The sequence below is a fragment of the Schistocerca piceifrons genome, chromosome 6 (assembly GCF_021461385.2).
Source record: "Schistocerca piceifrons isolate TAMUIC-IGC-003096 chromosome 6, iqSchPice1.1, whole genome shotgun sequence".
Lineage (NCBI taxonomy): Eukaryota > Metazoa > Arthropoda > Insecta > Orthoptera > Acrididae > Schistocerca > Schistocerca piceifrons.
The window spans coordinates 264,167,726-264,184,532 of record NC_060143.1 but is presented as its reverse complement, the minus strand read 5'-3'; positions in this window follow the sequence as shown (position 1 = coordinate 264,184,532).

The window sequence follows — 16,807 nt, the reverse complement described above, 5'->3', positions numbered from 1 at the left end:
CTACCTACAATGTTATCTATGTGATCATTCCAATTTAGGTAATTTTTAATTGTAATCCCGAAGTATTAAGTTAAAATTACAGCCCTCAGATTTGTGTGACTTATCGCGTAATCGAAATTTAGCTGATTTATTTTAGTACTCATGTGAATAACTTCACACTTTTCTTTATTCAGGGTTAGATGAAATTGTCACCAAATTGTCGGCGATGTGGTCCCACTATTGGTTTCATAATCTCATTCCTACAGTGGTGAGCGAAGGGACTCCCCACAAGAACCAAGAGAGATGTACAGTCGCCCCATGTAAAGCCTCCGATTAATATAACTCCACCTCGTTTAACATGTGGCGTTCGATATTACCGAGGTGTCCAAACACTTTGTCTGCGAGAATCACGTTACAAAGACATCCAAGTTTCATCCATAAACGACACCAGACACCAGTAATGGGACGCCCATTATGCATGATTTCTTGCCTATCTGTAACAGAGTGTACGGTGTTTTCATGTGCGACGTGGTTCTCGCCGTAGTTGTCGGGAATTGAGTTTTGAATTATTCAGTCGTATCCTGAAGTTTTATGCGTTACGTGACGCCCTACAGTATTCTAGAACGGCGAATGCCTACGGTTCCTTTGACACAAAAATCGTAGATATCGACCATACTGCGCAACTGTTGGTCGTGGATGGTCTACGTGGCGTACGTCAATCGGTACCGATTGCATGTCCTCAAATCATCACTTTGACTCCGCTACACACGGTGAACGACTTCCCTGGTTGTAATGCCGCATTCTACCCGTAGGTACCACTCATGGTAATCGTGTTTGTATTAACAACGTCACATGAGAACTTCCAGTTTGTACTGGATCTGTCACAATAGCAACACACCTGCATGGCACTGAGCCGTGCTCACTCCCAACTATGCGTTTTCGTGAACTTCGCTGTCTATCTGTGTTTGGTTTCCCGCCCTTGTTGCGGTTACGTCGTGATTCTTCTTCCTTCTACATGTGGCAGTAGCGATGTGTATCGAAATTTGCACCGGGCAACATCTTTGGTTTTGTGCGTATAGTGTGCGCAGCTCGTGGTCGTGCGGTAGCGTTCTCGCTTCCCACGCCCGGGTTTCCGGGTTCGATTCCCGGTGGGGTCAGGGATTTTGTCAGCCTCGCGATGACTCGGTCCTTAGTTTAGTTAGGTTTAAGTAGTTCTAAGTTCTAGGGGACTGATGACCATAGATGTTAAGTCCCATAGTGCTCAGAGCCATATGAACCATTTTTTGTGCATATAGTTTCCGTCTAGGGTGTCTGCAGTGAGTCGGTCGGTTGCTATGGACCAGAGAAGTTACCTCCTCGCGTTGCAGTCGGATGGGTCCGCTGCGGTCCCTGCAGAGTGTCGGAGCGTGTGTGGATCTGTCCGATCGCTACGAGCTTCGTAGTTCACCGACGCAGGACATCGAAGTTGAGTAGCAGTTTCAACTACTCAAGCCACTTCCAGTCATGTTGTGTGGTTCATTCCGGTGGTTCGCCGTTGTGGAGGTTTTCCTGTGAGCAACACCCAGTGTTTCGATTGCTGAAATTTAGCCAACATATGGTGCAATTAACTATATTGGTTGACTACAATTCAAGTGCACCTGATGAATTTTCTGCCTTGTGACCGTTAGTGTTTTGGTTACCTGCCCTGGCCACTGACGTAAATTCAGGCAGTGTTCCTTTTGGGTGAAGTTAACTACATCATCGTATTTCAAATTCAAGTATACCAGCGGAATTTTCTGCCTTGTGGCCGCTAGTGTTCCGGTTACCTGCCCTGGCCACTAACGTAATTTCAGGCAGCGTCCTTTCTTCACCTGTTGTCGCTGTCCAACATGGTGTGTAGTTTTGACAGCTAATACATATTTCATCGTGGATAATCACGTTCCTAACTTTTGGTGTTTGAGTTCTCATGTACCGACTGGTGGAAAGCAAGTCATTTTGTCGGTCGGTCTGTGGCTGTCCCCTGGTTGGGTTCCGTCAGATCAAGTGTAGTTGGGCTCACCACCAGTCTCACCTAAGTGAACCAGGGCACACCGACCTCCCTAGGGGCTTCTGAGTGCCGATTTCTCTATTGTCCTTCTCACCGGTGTTTAGTTGTCTATTTATAATCTATTAAAGACAATTATTTTATAAATTCTTGCTTTTACTGGTTGTTATGTGTTTTTGAATTTTGGAAACTCAATTGTGGCCCTCTAGCCACTTAAATCCGTATGCTAACAAAAAAAATATATATTGTGGAATTCTGCCTTTGAAAGGTATGGTAATTTATATTAAAATCTTGAATATTTTACTGTGCGCCTTCAGCAGTTTGTATTGCACCTGGTTTATTGGTTTATGTTTGTCTGTTCACCCTTGCCTTCAGGCTCTCGGCATCGCTGTGTACGCATATGTTAATTTTTTTATTTGAAATTTTAATTGCATGTTCTTACCACTTGAGATTTATCTTTTTGCTTTAAGATTTCTTAGTTGGAGGACTTCAGCCGTGAAACAATTGCCTTTTTGAAACTCGTATTTCTAAAGGTTCGGCTATGTGTTATTTTGGTTTAAAGGTGTTACAAAATAACAATAAATTACAATTGTGAGTGAACCAGACCAATACCTTATTTGACCCATTCCACACTCCTAATCACCCTTTCTGCCCAGCGGGTATAACGGGCGTCTCAGACACATCGGCGTGCCGCTAACCTTTTGTTGATATTTGTAGTATGCTGGTCTACGTTTGGGACACACTGCAGCAACGATTCGGCGGAGCATGGGTTCGACAAGGCTTTGGCAGGTATCCGGAAATATGTGCCACCATACGTCTACGTAGAGGTCATGAAATTAAAGTAAGTTACGGGCCGATGGTTTCTGCTCGCGTAGATTTCTGTTCAAAAAATGTGTGTGAACTCCTAAGGGACCAAACTGCTGAGGTCATCGGGCCCTAGACTTACGCACTACTTAGAGTAACTTAAACTACCTTATGCTAAGAACAACACACACACCCATGCCCGAGGGGAGATTTCTGGTCATGTGAATTTAATGACGTAAGCGCTTTCGAAATGTCTGTTCCCAGGCGCAGAGCCATAACAATTTGCCCTCCGGCAAAGCCCTTTATGTCAATAGATTTCCCCACTGGAGCCGCATATAAAAACGATTTCTACACTCTTCTCTGGTCCGTATACATACGCTGTGTGAATAATGACCGTAAGTAGTATCCAAGTAAAGCACTGTTTTCATTAAGTAGTCATGACTCTGCGAAAAGATAAATTTACTTTATATAGAATTCTCATCCCAGAATGAATCCAATCAGAAACGAGAATGATGACGACAAATAAAATTGTGTAGGTCTTCAGCTTGAATGTTCTTTTCATAAACTAATTAATTTATCAATATAACTATGTGCTAAAAGAGAGCAGCTGTGCCATTGTGGTCAGTTTAGGTATATATAAATGCCCTGTGGCTCTAGTGCCAGGCTTCTGCTTACGCTAGTGGCGTCTGGTGGGGCTGCCTTCCAGGTACCCATTTCTGCATCGGAGAAGGCTTGATTTACGACTGCATCTCGCTGATCCGGCGTTTCATTTCGCGGCAAGATAAAGGAGCGTCCTTCCAGGAAGCCATTCCCGTACAGCAAAGGAGGATTACACAGTTACAGTCGAAAGGATAGCCGGCCGGTATGACCGACGGTTCTAGGCGCTTCAGTCTGGAACCGCGCGACCACTTCGGTCGCAGGATCGAATCCTGCCTTGGGCATGGATGTGTGTGACGTCCTTAGGTTAGTTAGGTTTAAGTAGTTCTAAGTTCTCGGGGACTGATGACCTCAGATGTTTAGTCCCATAGTGCTCAGAGCCATTTGAACCATTTACAACCTGTGCCTTGATCATACTCATAGCGAATGCAAGCAACTGCAATCATTTGAAATCGAATGCCATATCTGAATCACTCACGAATGAATACGTCGTCACCTGTGGCATTCATAAAAATCACCTTCTAGTCTTCCGTTTCTGACTTTTGCTAACCGTAAGTTTAGTAATAACAATTACTTCATAGATTATGCTTTGGTTCGTTTTCTGAATAATAATAACAGTAATATACCTGTAATACATAATGTACTTTTCGTAATGTTTCGCAACAAATTTTATCCTTTACGTATTTTATATACATCTTCATACATATTTACACTACGTGATCAGAAGTATTCCTTTTTCATATTAGGTGCATTGTGCTGCCACCTGCTGACAGGTACTCATATCAGCGACCTCAGTAGTCATTAGACATCGGGAGAGAGCACAATGGGGCGCTCCGCGGATCTCACGGAATTCGATGGTGGCCAGGTGATTGGATGTTACTTATGTCATACGTCTGTACGAGAGACTTCCACACTCCTAAACATCCCTACATCCACTGTCGCCAATGAGATAGGAAAGTGGAAACGTGAAGGCACACGTGCAGCACAAAAGCATACAGGTCGACCTCGTCTGATGACTTACAGAGACAGCCGACAGTTGAAGAGGGTCGTAATCTGAAATAGGCAGACATCTATCCCGACCATCAGACAGGAATTCCAAACAACATCACGAAGCACTGTAAGTAGTGTGACAGTTAGGCAGGAGGTAAGAAAACTTCGATTTCATGCTCGAGCGACTGCTCATAAGCCACACAACAAGCAGGTAAATGGCAAACGGCGCCTCGTTTGGTGTAAGGAGCGTAAACATTGGACAATACGACAGTTTAAAAACTTTATGTGGATTGACGAATCACGGTACATAATGTGCCGATCCGATGGCAGGGCGTGGGTATGGCGAATGCCCCGTGAACGTCATCTGGCAGCGTGTATAGTGCCTACAGTAAAATTTGGAGCCAGTGGTGTACTGGTATGGTCGTATTTTTTTTATGGAGGTGGCTTGCACACCTTGTTGCTTTGCGTGACACTATCACAGCACAGGTGTACATTGATGTTTTAACTAACTTCAAGCTTTCTACTGTTGAACAGACATTCGGGGATGGAGACTGAACCTTTCAACACGATCGAGCACCTGTTCATAATGCACGGCCTGTGGCGGATTGGTTACATGACAATAACATCCCTGTAATGGACTGGCCTGCACAGACTCCTGACTTGAATCCTACAGAACACCTTTGGGATGGTTTGTAATACTGACCTCGTGCCAGGCCTCACCGACCGACATCGATACTTCTCCTCAATACAGCACTCCGTGAAGAATGGGCTGCCATTCCCCAAGAAACCTTCCAGCACCTGACTGAACGTATGCCTGCGAGAGTGGAAGACGTCATCAAGGCTAAGGGTATGCCAACACCATACTGAATTCCACCATTACCGATGGAGGACGCCACGAACTTGTAAATCATTTTCAGCCAGTCGTCCGGATGGTTTTGATCACATTGTGTATGTATTGCGTTTATTAAAAGAATATACAGTTTATGTCCACCCAAATGTTCATTAGAGGCTCGAGTGGAAATATGAAATAAATTGGTCAAAAACTTTTAGACTGTTATGGTAACAACTTTTGAGCTTTATGCACGTTTTACATACAGATATGTTTCAATTCAGATTATGAAATCTTACCACGACGGCGATCTTCCTTTTGACTTGAAGACAATGTGTTCAAAATTTCATCAAGTTCGCAATAAAACTGCACATGTGTGTGAATTACAAAGAAACTAACAAACGGACACACTTCTTTAGATGTACAGGGTGGTCCATTGATCGTGACCGGGCGAAATATGTATCACGAAATAAGCGCCAAACGGAAAAACTACAAAGCGCGAAACTTGTCTAGCTTGAAGGGGGAAACCAGATGGCGCTATGGTTGGCCCGTGAGATGGCGCTGCCATAGGTCAAACGGATATCAACTGCGTTTTTTTTTAAATAGGAACCCCCTTTTTTGTTACATATTCGTGTAGTACGTAAAGAAATATGAATGTTTTAGTGGGACCACTTTTTTCGCTTTGTGATAGATGGCGCTCTAATAGTCACAAACATAAGGCTCACAATTTTAGACGAACACTTGGTAACAGGTAGTATTTTTATATTAAAATACATATCGTAGGTACGTTTGAACATTTTATTTCGGTTGTTCGAATGTGACACATGTTCACAAAGGTACATGTGAACTTACCATTTCTCAGAACGCATACTGTTACAGCGTTATTATCTGTAAATACGACATTAAGGCAATAAATGCTCAAAACCATGTCCGTCAACCTCAATGCATTTGGCAGTATGTGTAACGAAAGTCCTCTCAAAAGCGAGTGGTTCGTCTTCCGTAATGTTCGCACATGCATTGGCAATGCGCTGACGCATGTCGTCAGGCGTTGTTGGTGGACCACGATAGCAAATATCCTTCAGCTTTCCCCACAGAAAGAAATCCGGGGACGTCAGATCTGGTGAACGTGCGGGTCATGGTATGGTGCTTCGACGACCAATCCACCTGTCATGAAATATGTTATTCAATAACGCATCAACCGCACGCGAGCTACGTGCCGGATATCCCTCGTGTTGGAAGTACATCGCCATTCTGCTATGCAGTGAAATATCTTGTAGTAACATTGGTACAACATTACGTAGGAAATCAGCATACATTGCTCAATTTAAACTGCCATCGATAAAATAGGGGCCAATTATCCGTCCTCCCATAATGCCGCACCATACATTAACCCGCCAAGGTCGCTGATGTTCCACTTGTCTCATCCATCGTGGATTCTCCGTTGCATATTATGCCGGTTTACGTTAGCGCTGTTGGTGAATGACGCTTCGTCGCTAAATAGAACACGTGCAAAAAATCAGTCATCGTCGCGTAATTTTTCTTGTGCCTAGTGGCAGAACTGTACACGACGTTCAAAGTCGTCGGCATGCAATTCTTGGTGCATAGAAATATGGTACGATTGCAATCGATGTTGATGTAGTATTCTCAACACCGAGATCCCCGATTCTCACGCAATTTGCCTGCTACTGATGTGCGGATTAGCCGCGACAGCAGCTAAAACACCTACTTGCGCATCATCATTCGTTGCAGGTCGTGGCTGACGTTTCACATGTGGCTGAACACTTTCTGTTTCCTTAAATATCGTAACTATCCGGCGAACGGTCCGGACCCTTGGATGATGTCTTCCAAGATACCTAGCAGCATAGATAGCACGCACCCGTTGGGCATTTTAATCACAATAGCCATACATCAACATGACATCCACCTTTTCCGCAATTGGTAAACGGTCCATTTTAACACGGGTACTGTATCACGAAGCTAATACCGTCCGCACTGGCGGAATGTTACGTGATACCACGTACTAATACGTTTGTGACTATTACAGCGCCATCTATCACAAAGCGAAAAAAGTGGTCCAAGTAAAACATTCATATTTCTTTACGTACTACACGAATATGTAATAAAAATGGGGGTTCCTATTTAAAAAATCGCAGCTGATATCCGTTTGACCTATGGCAGCGCCATCTAGCTGGCCAACCATAGCGCCATCTGGTTTCCCACTTCAAGCTAGACGAGTTCCGTTCTTTGTCGTTTTTTCTTTTGATGCTTATTTCGTTAGATATCTGGCACGGTCACTATCAATGGACCACCCTGTATAAAAGATGAGGAATGAACGATGGAGGTGAGGTTAAAAGTCTATGAACCGAAATAGGTTCTGAATGGGTAGGATATTCGGAGGGAAATGAAAATAATCTGAAAAAAAAAACTCTTTAGTGATTGTAACGAGATCGAAAGCGATAATCGTAAGGAAAATTATTGTCAAACGTTCAGTATGAATTTGCCAGTAGGTGGAATATATCATGGTCGCACACGGTTTATAAATTAATACAAAAGTACTCGAAGCAACGATGGGATGTCACTCAGCCAATGAGCGTGTTCTCCGGCGGCTGACACGCAACTCACCGGTGGGCGCGTTAGCGAGACAATGAAACCCTAAGAGTCCTCGGCGTACAGGTAGACGTGTCTCTGACGATGGCATGGAGCAGGCACGAGAAGAGTTTAAATACACACGACGGTCAGGAACACTCTGAAAAGTTTGTGAGGAAATTGCAGTGTAGGTTGTGCTGAGAAATAACTATTAAGAGAAAATTCGATAGGTCGCACCGTTTCTTGGATAATTAGCATTGAATTTAGCCAATTAGAACGATGCTCGCGCGGATTCAAACGGTGCCCGAGGGACGGTGTCGCAGAAAGCAATACAACGGCTGGACCCGGAACAGTAGGAAGGATCGAACCTGACCCAAAGGCTGAGCAGTCTTGTGCCCTGTCATCCACGCTTTGAGAACAACAGACAGTAACTCTGTCTGGCAGACCTCTTGAATTTGCTCGCGTAACGTCGTGATTGACTACCTTCAGTGCTAATTACCTTGGAAATGGGGCAGTGTATCGAATTTTCGGCTCAGCAATTATTTATCACCACAGCTTACCCATCAACACCCTTACAACCCTTTCAGAGCGTTTCTCAAAACCGTGTACTTCAAACATTGCATGTGTTTGAGGACAAGCTCAGAACAATAAGCTACTTTAGTTTAACAGTGGCCACATTTTTAGAGATACTGTACTGTACTGCAGAGATTGGCATGTGACCTCTTCGGTGGCTGGAGAATCGGCTGATGGCAAAGCAGATGGAGCAATGACTCTGCACATGGGCACGGGTTGTGGGTGTGATGGTGACTAGAATCATATGGTGAAATATCAGCAAAACATTCTTGATGCTAACAGTTGCTTATTCATTTTAATTGCAGGGATACAGCCGTAACGAAAGAGGATGCTGTTTGTCTCGGTGACGTAGTTGGCTGCGGGTGCGTGGCGTATCAGTGTAGGCGTTTCATCTGCCCTCTAGTAAGCAACAAGTGCAGGAAGCTGCGGCTGCTGAGATCTGCGCGGCCGGAGAAGTCTGACACAGTGGCCGCATTATCATCGAGAGGTGAACGTGGTAACTAGGGATGAGCGTGGTAAGTCCTTCTGGGTTGACTGCCCATGTCAGCAACGACAATAGACTGAGGTAGTTGGTGTTTGAACAGTGGCACCCGGCATGACTGAAGATGATTACAGGCAGCTGACCCAGGTGATAGAGATAGTACAGGACTTCACAGGCCGGAGGACAGTGACAGTATAAGTGGGCAGCGAGGTACGTCTGGCGCAGTTGTCAGATCGGTTACTGCAGGCAGATTATCAAGATTTAAGTGGGTTTGAATGTTGTGTTATAGTCAGTGCAAGAGCGATGAGACACACTATTTCCGACGTAGCGATGAAGTGGAGATTTTTGCATACGACCATTTCGCTAGTGTACCGTGAATATCAGGAATCCGGTAAGACATCAGATTTCTGACATCACTGAGACCGGAAAAAGATCCTGCAGGAACGGGACCAACGACGACTGAAGAGAGTCTTTCAATGTGACAGAAGTGCAACCCTTCTGCTAACTGCTGCAGATTTCAATGATGGGCAATCATCAAGTGTCAGCGTGTGAAAAATTCAGCGAAACATCATCGATGTGTGCTTTTGGAGTCGAAAGCCCACTCGTGTACCCTTGATGACTGCACTATACATAGCTTTAAGCCTCGCTTGGGCCCGTCAATACCCACATTGGGCTGTTGATGACAGAAAACACGTCGCATAGTCGGACGATTCACGTTTCCTATTGTACCTATAGGATGGACGAGTACGGATATTGAGACAGCCTCATGAATCCATGGACCCTGCATGTCAGCAGGGGTCTGTTCAAGCTGGTGGAGAGTCAGGGTGTGGGCGTGTGCAGTTGGAACAGGACCTCTGGTACGTCTAGATTCGACTCTCACAGGTGACACGTACGTAAGCATCCTGTCTGATCACCTGTATCCATTCATGTCCTTCGTGCATTCCGACGGACTTGGGCAATTTCAGCAGTGCAATGCGACAACCCACACGTCCAGAATTACTACAGAGTGACTCCAGGAACACTCTTCTGAGTTTCAACACTTCCGTTGGCCGCAAAACTTCCCAGACATGAACATTATTGAGCATATTTGGGATGCCTTGCAACGTGCTGTTCAGAAGAGGTCTCCATCCCCTCGTAGTCTTACGCATTTATAGATAGCCTTGTAGGATTCACGGTGTCAGTACCACTTCAGACATCAGTCGAGTCCATGCCACGTCGTGTTGCAGCATTTCTAGGGTGCTCGCGGGGGCCCTACACTGTAATAGACAGGTGAACCACATTCTTTGGGTCTTCATTGTATTTAATCATGCAAGTCGTTGTTTCTCTCCACCGGTTCTGATTTCCATACTCCTGCAGGTTCCATGTTGTACTTGCTCCTTCCCACTATATCCATACCAGTTGCCATTATGGCAGTATGGCACTTCGTTACACATAAGGGGATTAACTATGAAAGACTTTAAGGGACATTCAAAACTGATTCTTCGTAATTAGTGCAAAAACCTTCCTAGCACAGAAATATCGTTATTGGTTGTAGTTTTGAAGCATTATTATGTCATGGTTTCCACTATACTGTGGTGCTTCTGACCAATGTGCTGAAGGAAAATACTGAATATCGCACTTTTAAGAGTGACAAGTCACATTCTCAGAGCAGGTTCGCCTTACAACTAACCACATGCAAATTTAATTTTGACAGTACTTGACCTTGTGGTTGGTACTGAGAATTGGAACTGTTCTTACCAGGCACTTGGATGGATTTCATTACGAGAGATCTGGAAGACTTCATACCTCCTCACTGACGGAAAATATTTGTCAGGACAATAGTAATGAAGGATCCTCCCATAACTTTGTCCATCTCAGGTATTCCCATAAAATGATTCAGCAATCCTCCCCATTGCCCAATTAATTTTCATTGTCTCTTCTATAGCTATCTTTATTCTTTATAGCTTCAGATGTGGAAATCGATTTCTAGCCATACACTGCCCCCCCCCCCCCCCCCGTTTCCCCCAAACGCCACACCACCCACTACAGTAACAAACAATGGACAAAGAGTTCTAGATTAATCTAGTTTAAGGCTGTTTATTTTTAAGTAACATTTCTCTGTTTGTATCTATGTATGTATGGTTCAAATGGCTCTGAGCACTATGGGACTTAACATCTATGGTCATCAGTCCCCTAGAACTTAGAACTACTTAAACCTAACTAACCTAAGGACGTCACACAACACCCAGCCATCACGAGGCAGAGAAAATCCCTGACCCCGCCGGGAATCGAACTTGGGAACCCGGGCATGGGAAGCGAGAACGCCACCGCACGACCACGAGATGCGGGCTATGTATGTATGTATAAACGCCTGAAGAGAAACAGAACATGTTCGAAACGCGTTGTATTATGTTAGATAAAACATAAAATAAAATAGTGACTGGTAGCAGAAACTAGACATAAATAATTCTCTTTATCTCTCTGGCATGTCTCTTCAGCTCCTCTAAACCGTTTTGTGCCTTAGCCTTGTACGACTTCTTTCTGAATCTTTGTTTCATTTCCTTAGTACTCAGTAAAGTCTCTACCTTCTCTAATTTAAGTGTAATTCAGCAGTTAATCCTTCCCAAATTTGAATCAGAAGGTTCTGAAAACTTCCCAGACCATTCTGTTTTGTCCAGTAGTTTGTCATCTCACGATATTTCATTGCTGTCTTCTCAGTTACGTCTTGTAGGCACTCATTCTAATTCTGTACTACTCGTAGTTCCACTTTGCGACCCTCACTCTGTTTCTAAAAATTTCTCATCCGTTACACTGATAATCAGAATCATTATCTCCTTCATTGAGGATTCGTGGCCAGAACACCCATTAACCTGCATGTCCGGTTCCAGTATTTGCACCTCTACATCAATGGCAACTACCATCTCGAAGGTGACACAAAACTTTTAGTGTCGTCAATGGCGGGGAGATTGAATTGAGAACATGAAAGTTTACCCTGTGGGGACTATATAAGTGATTGAAAATGAAGCAAAATTTACAAGAGTTGTAACAACATTTATTTTTCAAAAGAAAAAACAGACACAAAATAAGCTAACCAAGTTATTGATTCAATACCGTAAACAACTAACAGGTGGTTTGTGAGTACAATGGACAAGGATCGTAGGTGGCAGAAGTGAGTCAAGTACTGTGGCCCAAAAAATTTGGATAACGCAATCTGAATTCATCTGACGCTGTGCAGACTTTGATTGATCAAATCTGCAGAAGTTTTTCTATGTAGGTGCTGCTGAGAGAAAGTGGCGATTGAGATCTCTACGCCCTGACAATGCCGGAGCGGCAGTACGTTACCCTGTTTGCTTCGTGCTGTGATGTAATTTGCAGCTGGCGAGATGTGTGCAGCGGAGACGAGCCGTGAGGTGGCACATGTGAATCGATCGCGACCGCGAAAGAAATGCTAAAAATTCGTGGTCTAGTGATCAGGCAGACGGATTGCAATTTACTCTCTACCAGAGTCCTTAATTCACGGTACATTTCAGTGTGTGACAAATCAGTTCGCTTGTCGTACCAAGGACCAATTTGGCTCACTTGTACAACAGAATAAGTGTGCCCTTGGCAAATGAGTAGTCCGAGACGTTTCAAGTCACACTGTCGGTACAGTAAGAACTTCACCATAGGCTCCCAGTCCAACTATGCAAGTGAAATCAGTCTTAGGACAGGTCCCAAGTACCAATAACACATGCCAGAGCTTTGACCAGAAGTCCTCTTACCAGACCAAAGTCCCGCACTTGAGTGCTTCGCAACTCTTCAGAGAAAAAAATCCGTTTCCCCACAAAGTGCGCGAATGACATCAACTTCACGCCATCTTGAGCCAATCTCAGGTCACTTGAGGCGCTAAATCTCTCCCCTCCCTACACACACACACACATGACAGCACAAACTCATATCGAACCAGGGCAAGGATTAACAATCTGCATCTCTGGAAAAAAAAGAAACCACCAATTACTGGATTTTTTAAGTTTTCACGGAGGAGGAAGATGATTTTCTCCGAAGCCGTGTCGCTTCCCACACCAACAAGCGAACAGATACATTCTTAAATATCTTTATCTAAATCGCCTGTGTCTTGGAGCTTGTTAGTCCTAGCTATGACCGAGCGAGGTGGCGCAGTGGTTAGCACACTGGACTCGCATTCGGGAGGACGACGGTTCAATCCCGCGTCCGGCCATCCTGATTTAGGTTTTCCGTGATTTCCCTAAATCGCTCCAGGCAAATGCCGGGATGGTTCCTTTCAAAGGGCACGGCCGACTTCCTTCCCCATCCGCCCCTAATCCGATGAGACCGATGACCTCGCTGTCTGGTCTCCTCCCCCAAAAAACCAACCAACCTAGCTATGAGGTGCAATAAAGACTCTATCTCTAAACCTTTCTTACACACTATTGGCAATTAAAATTGCTACACCAAGAAGAAATGCAGATGATAAACGGGTATTCATTGGACGAATACATTATACTAGAATGGACATGTGATTACATTTTCATGCAATTTGGGTGCTTAGATCCTGAGAATTCAGTACCCAGAACAACCATCTCTGGCCGTAATAACGGCCTTGATACGTCTGGGCATTGAGTCAGACAGAGCTTGCATGGTGTGTACAGGTACAGCTGCCCATCCAGCTTCAACACGATATCACAGTTTATCAAGAGTAGTGACTGGCATAGTGTGACGAGTCAGTTGCTCGGCCACCATTGGCCAGACGTTTTCAATTGGTGAGAGATCTGGAGAATGTGCAGTCGAATATTTTCTGTATCCAGAAAGGCCCGTACAGAACCTGCAACATGGGGTCGTGCATTATCCTGCTGAAGTGTAGGGTTTCGCAGGGATCGAATGAAGGGTAGAGCCACGGGTTATAACTCATCTGAAATGTAACGTCCACTGTTCAAAGTGCCGTCAATGCGAACAAGAGGTGACCGAGACGTGTTAACAATGGCACCCCATACGCCAGTATGACGATGACGAATACACACTTCCAATGTGCGTTCACCGCGATGTCGCCAAACACGGATGCGCCCATCATGATGCTATAAACAGAAGCTGGATTCATCCGAATAAATGGCGTTTTTCTATTCGTGCACCCAGGTCCTTCGTTGAGTACACCATCGCAGGCACTACTAACTGTGATGCAGCGTCAAGTGTAACCGCAGCCATGGTCTCTGAACTGATAGTCCGTGCTGCTGCAAACGTCACCGAACTGTTCGTGCAAATGGTTGTTGTCTTGGAAACGTCCTCATCTGTTCACTCAGGGATCGAGACGTGGCTGCACGATCCGTTACAGCCATGCGGTAAGATGCCTGTCATCTCGACTGTTAGTGATACGAGGCCCTTGGGACCCAGCTCGGCGTTCCGTATTACCGACCTGAACCCACCTATACCATATTCGGATAACAGTCATTGGATCTCGACCAACGCGAGCAGCAATGTCACCATATGATAAACCGCAATCGCGATAGGCTACAATCCGACCTTTATGAAAGTCGGAAACGTAATGGTACGCATTTCTTCTCCTGACACGAGGCATCACAACAACGTTTCACCAGGCAACGCCGGTCAACTGCTGTATGTGTATGAGAAATCGGTTGGAAACTTTCCTCATGTCAGCACGTTGTAGGTGTCGCGTCCGGCGCCAACCCTGTGTGAATGCCTTGTAAAGCTAATCATTTGCATGTCACAGCATCTTCTTCCTGTCGGTTAAATTTCACGTCTGTAGCACGTCATCTTCGTGGTGTAGCACTTTAATGGCCAGTAGTGTACAACTGAGGCAGCATATGGAAGTGTTTCACAAGCCTGTTTACAGTATCGGCAAACACGAAAACTTGTGAATTTTTATTGCGCATGGCTCTGCACACCATGCCCAGTTTACGACTCCAGTGTGTAGACGCGTTCCTTCAGTCTGCCACCTTCAGCCGAGCCTTCTGCTGGCGCCGCTGCAGATAGCTCGGCATTGTTCTGCTGGAGACCTGTCTCGAGGAGTGGCTGCCCAGTCTGCCTTGTATGGCTGTGGGCCTGTCCGGGAAGACTTACTGAGGGATGGGCTCGCCACCAATTGCTTTCAACTCCCATCATGCCGTTTCTAAGAGTTAAGAACCATAAAAGTACTTCATCCTTTTAGCGCCCAACTAATCTCCATCAACATCTACTCAGGCCGTTAACTTTCTAGAGTCTCGCTCAAGGCGCGTCAGGTTGTAATAAAACCTTCAATGACTTTCTGTATGCGGAAAATAAGTGACAGAGTAACTTTGCTCAAGGTGCATCAGGTTGTAATAAAGTCTCCTATAACTTTCCGTATGCAGAAAATAGGTGGCAGAGTAACTTGTCCTCTCTCAGATAGCCTTAGTTAACGTGGCACAAACGCCAGTGGATCTAGTCTCTGGAATTATACACATTGTTTTCAGCCTGACAGCAGAATGAGCTGCTCCCTGCTCTGCATTTACGTCTGAATATTTGAATGTGTCTCTCACCATCGCTTCGGATTCGACATTAGAGCCGTTCTCTCACATTTCTATTGCCACTGGTCACGTCCTACATCTAACTTTGCCCCTCCTGCCCTTTTATATCCATTTTCCATTCTACTGGCACACAGAATTGCCATTGCAAAATAACAGTACAAGCTACTAAGAATAAATTTCAAAGCTCATGACATCTAACACTTGTTCACTGTAAATGCACTTTACTCTTTCTGTCATAGCTCTGTACACACAAAAAATTTAAACTTCCCCCCTTTCCCAGGAAAGCAGAAAAAAACCAACACATCAGATGAACAATAAACACCATTCAAGGAACACCGTTCGCGCAAAGCCGTCGGACAAGTGTGTGGCTAAAGAAATAAATTCATTGATCAAACGTCTCAAAAAATCCGCCTGCTTTTCCTAGGATTCCTAGAATTATCGAAACCCTAGAAAAGGAGCGCCATATACATATTTATTATGTAGAAGGTGGGCTGAATTAAATTGACATTGCGAGATACGTGCAAATGTGCCGGTATTGTTAGAATCATCACGTGATAACAAACAGGACTGCACTGCCTTCAGAATGATAAATTTTAGCTCATATGAATTCCAATAATTTAATGCTTCTCACGCTTATAGGAAAGAAATAACAAATTTATTCATAATTCACAGATGGGTAAGGGAAATAAATAATTAGCCAATACTATGGGACCACTAATACCACATATCGGAACTCTCGTGTTTTAGGCTGTAAGTAAAACTAGTGCGTCAAAAGAAACTAATGGGCATCACCTGCAATAAAGGAGCCTTGTACATTCAGGTAGTGCCAAAACAATGGCATGGATCGTAATATTACGTCTAAATGAAGGTTAATTATTTATGCAAAGAGAGCCAATACTACATATTCGGAATTTGCGGGAGTAGTCCTTTTAAAATAAACCTATTGACGTGATTAACTATTCCATAGTCCATTCGTGAACTAGAGGAAAGGCATTTATTGAAATTATGGGAGTTCACCTGAATAAAATTCGCATCTCCAGACTGTTGTCTGAAAAATCATCAGTGCCTAACCGAACCTAACAACTTATCTCGCAAAGCTGTGCATAGATTCTCGAAGTCGATGGAACATCTAAAATCGGCATCATAAATCATCGGAAGTGATCTCCAAGTCCAGCATCACACATCAGAATTCGTCTAACTCCAGAATCTTGCGTCTGCTCTCTTCCGGAGCTAACTGTACTTCACTTTCCAGCTATCTTTAGTTTTCCGTAAGAGAAAGGTTTAAGGTTACCTTAGCCACTCAGTACTAGAAACTATTCTACGCAAGAGAACAGAGAGAAGGGAAGACAGAAAACGAGAGAGATAGCACTTATTTGTTCGGTAATTGTTCTGACGCTAGAGCGGCGCGGAAT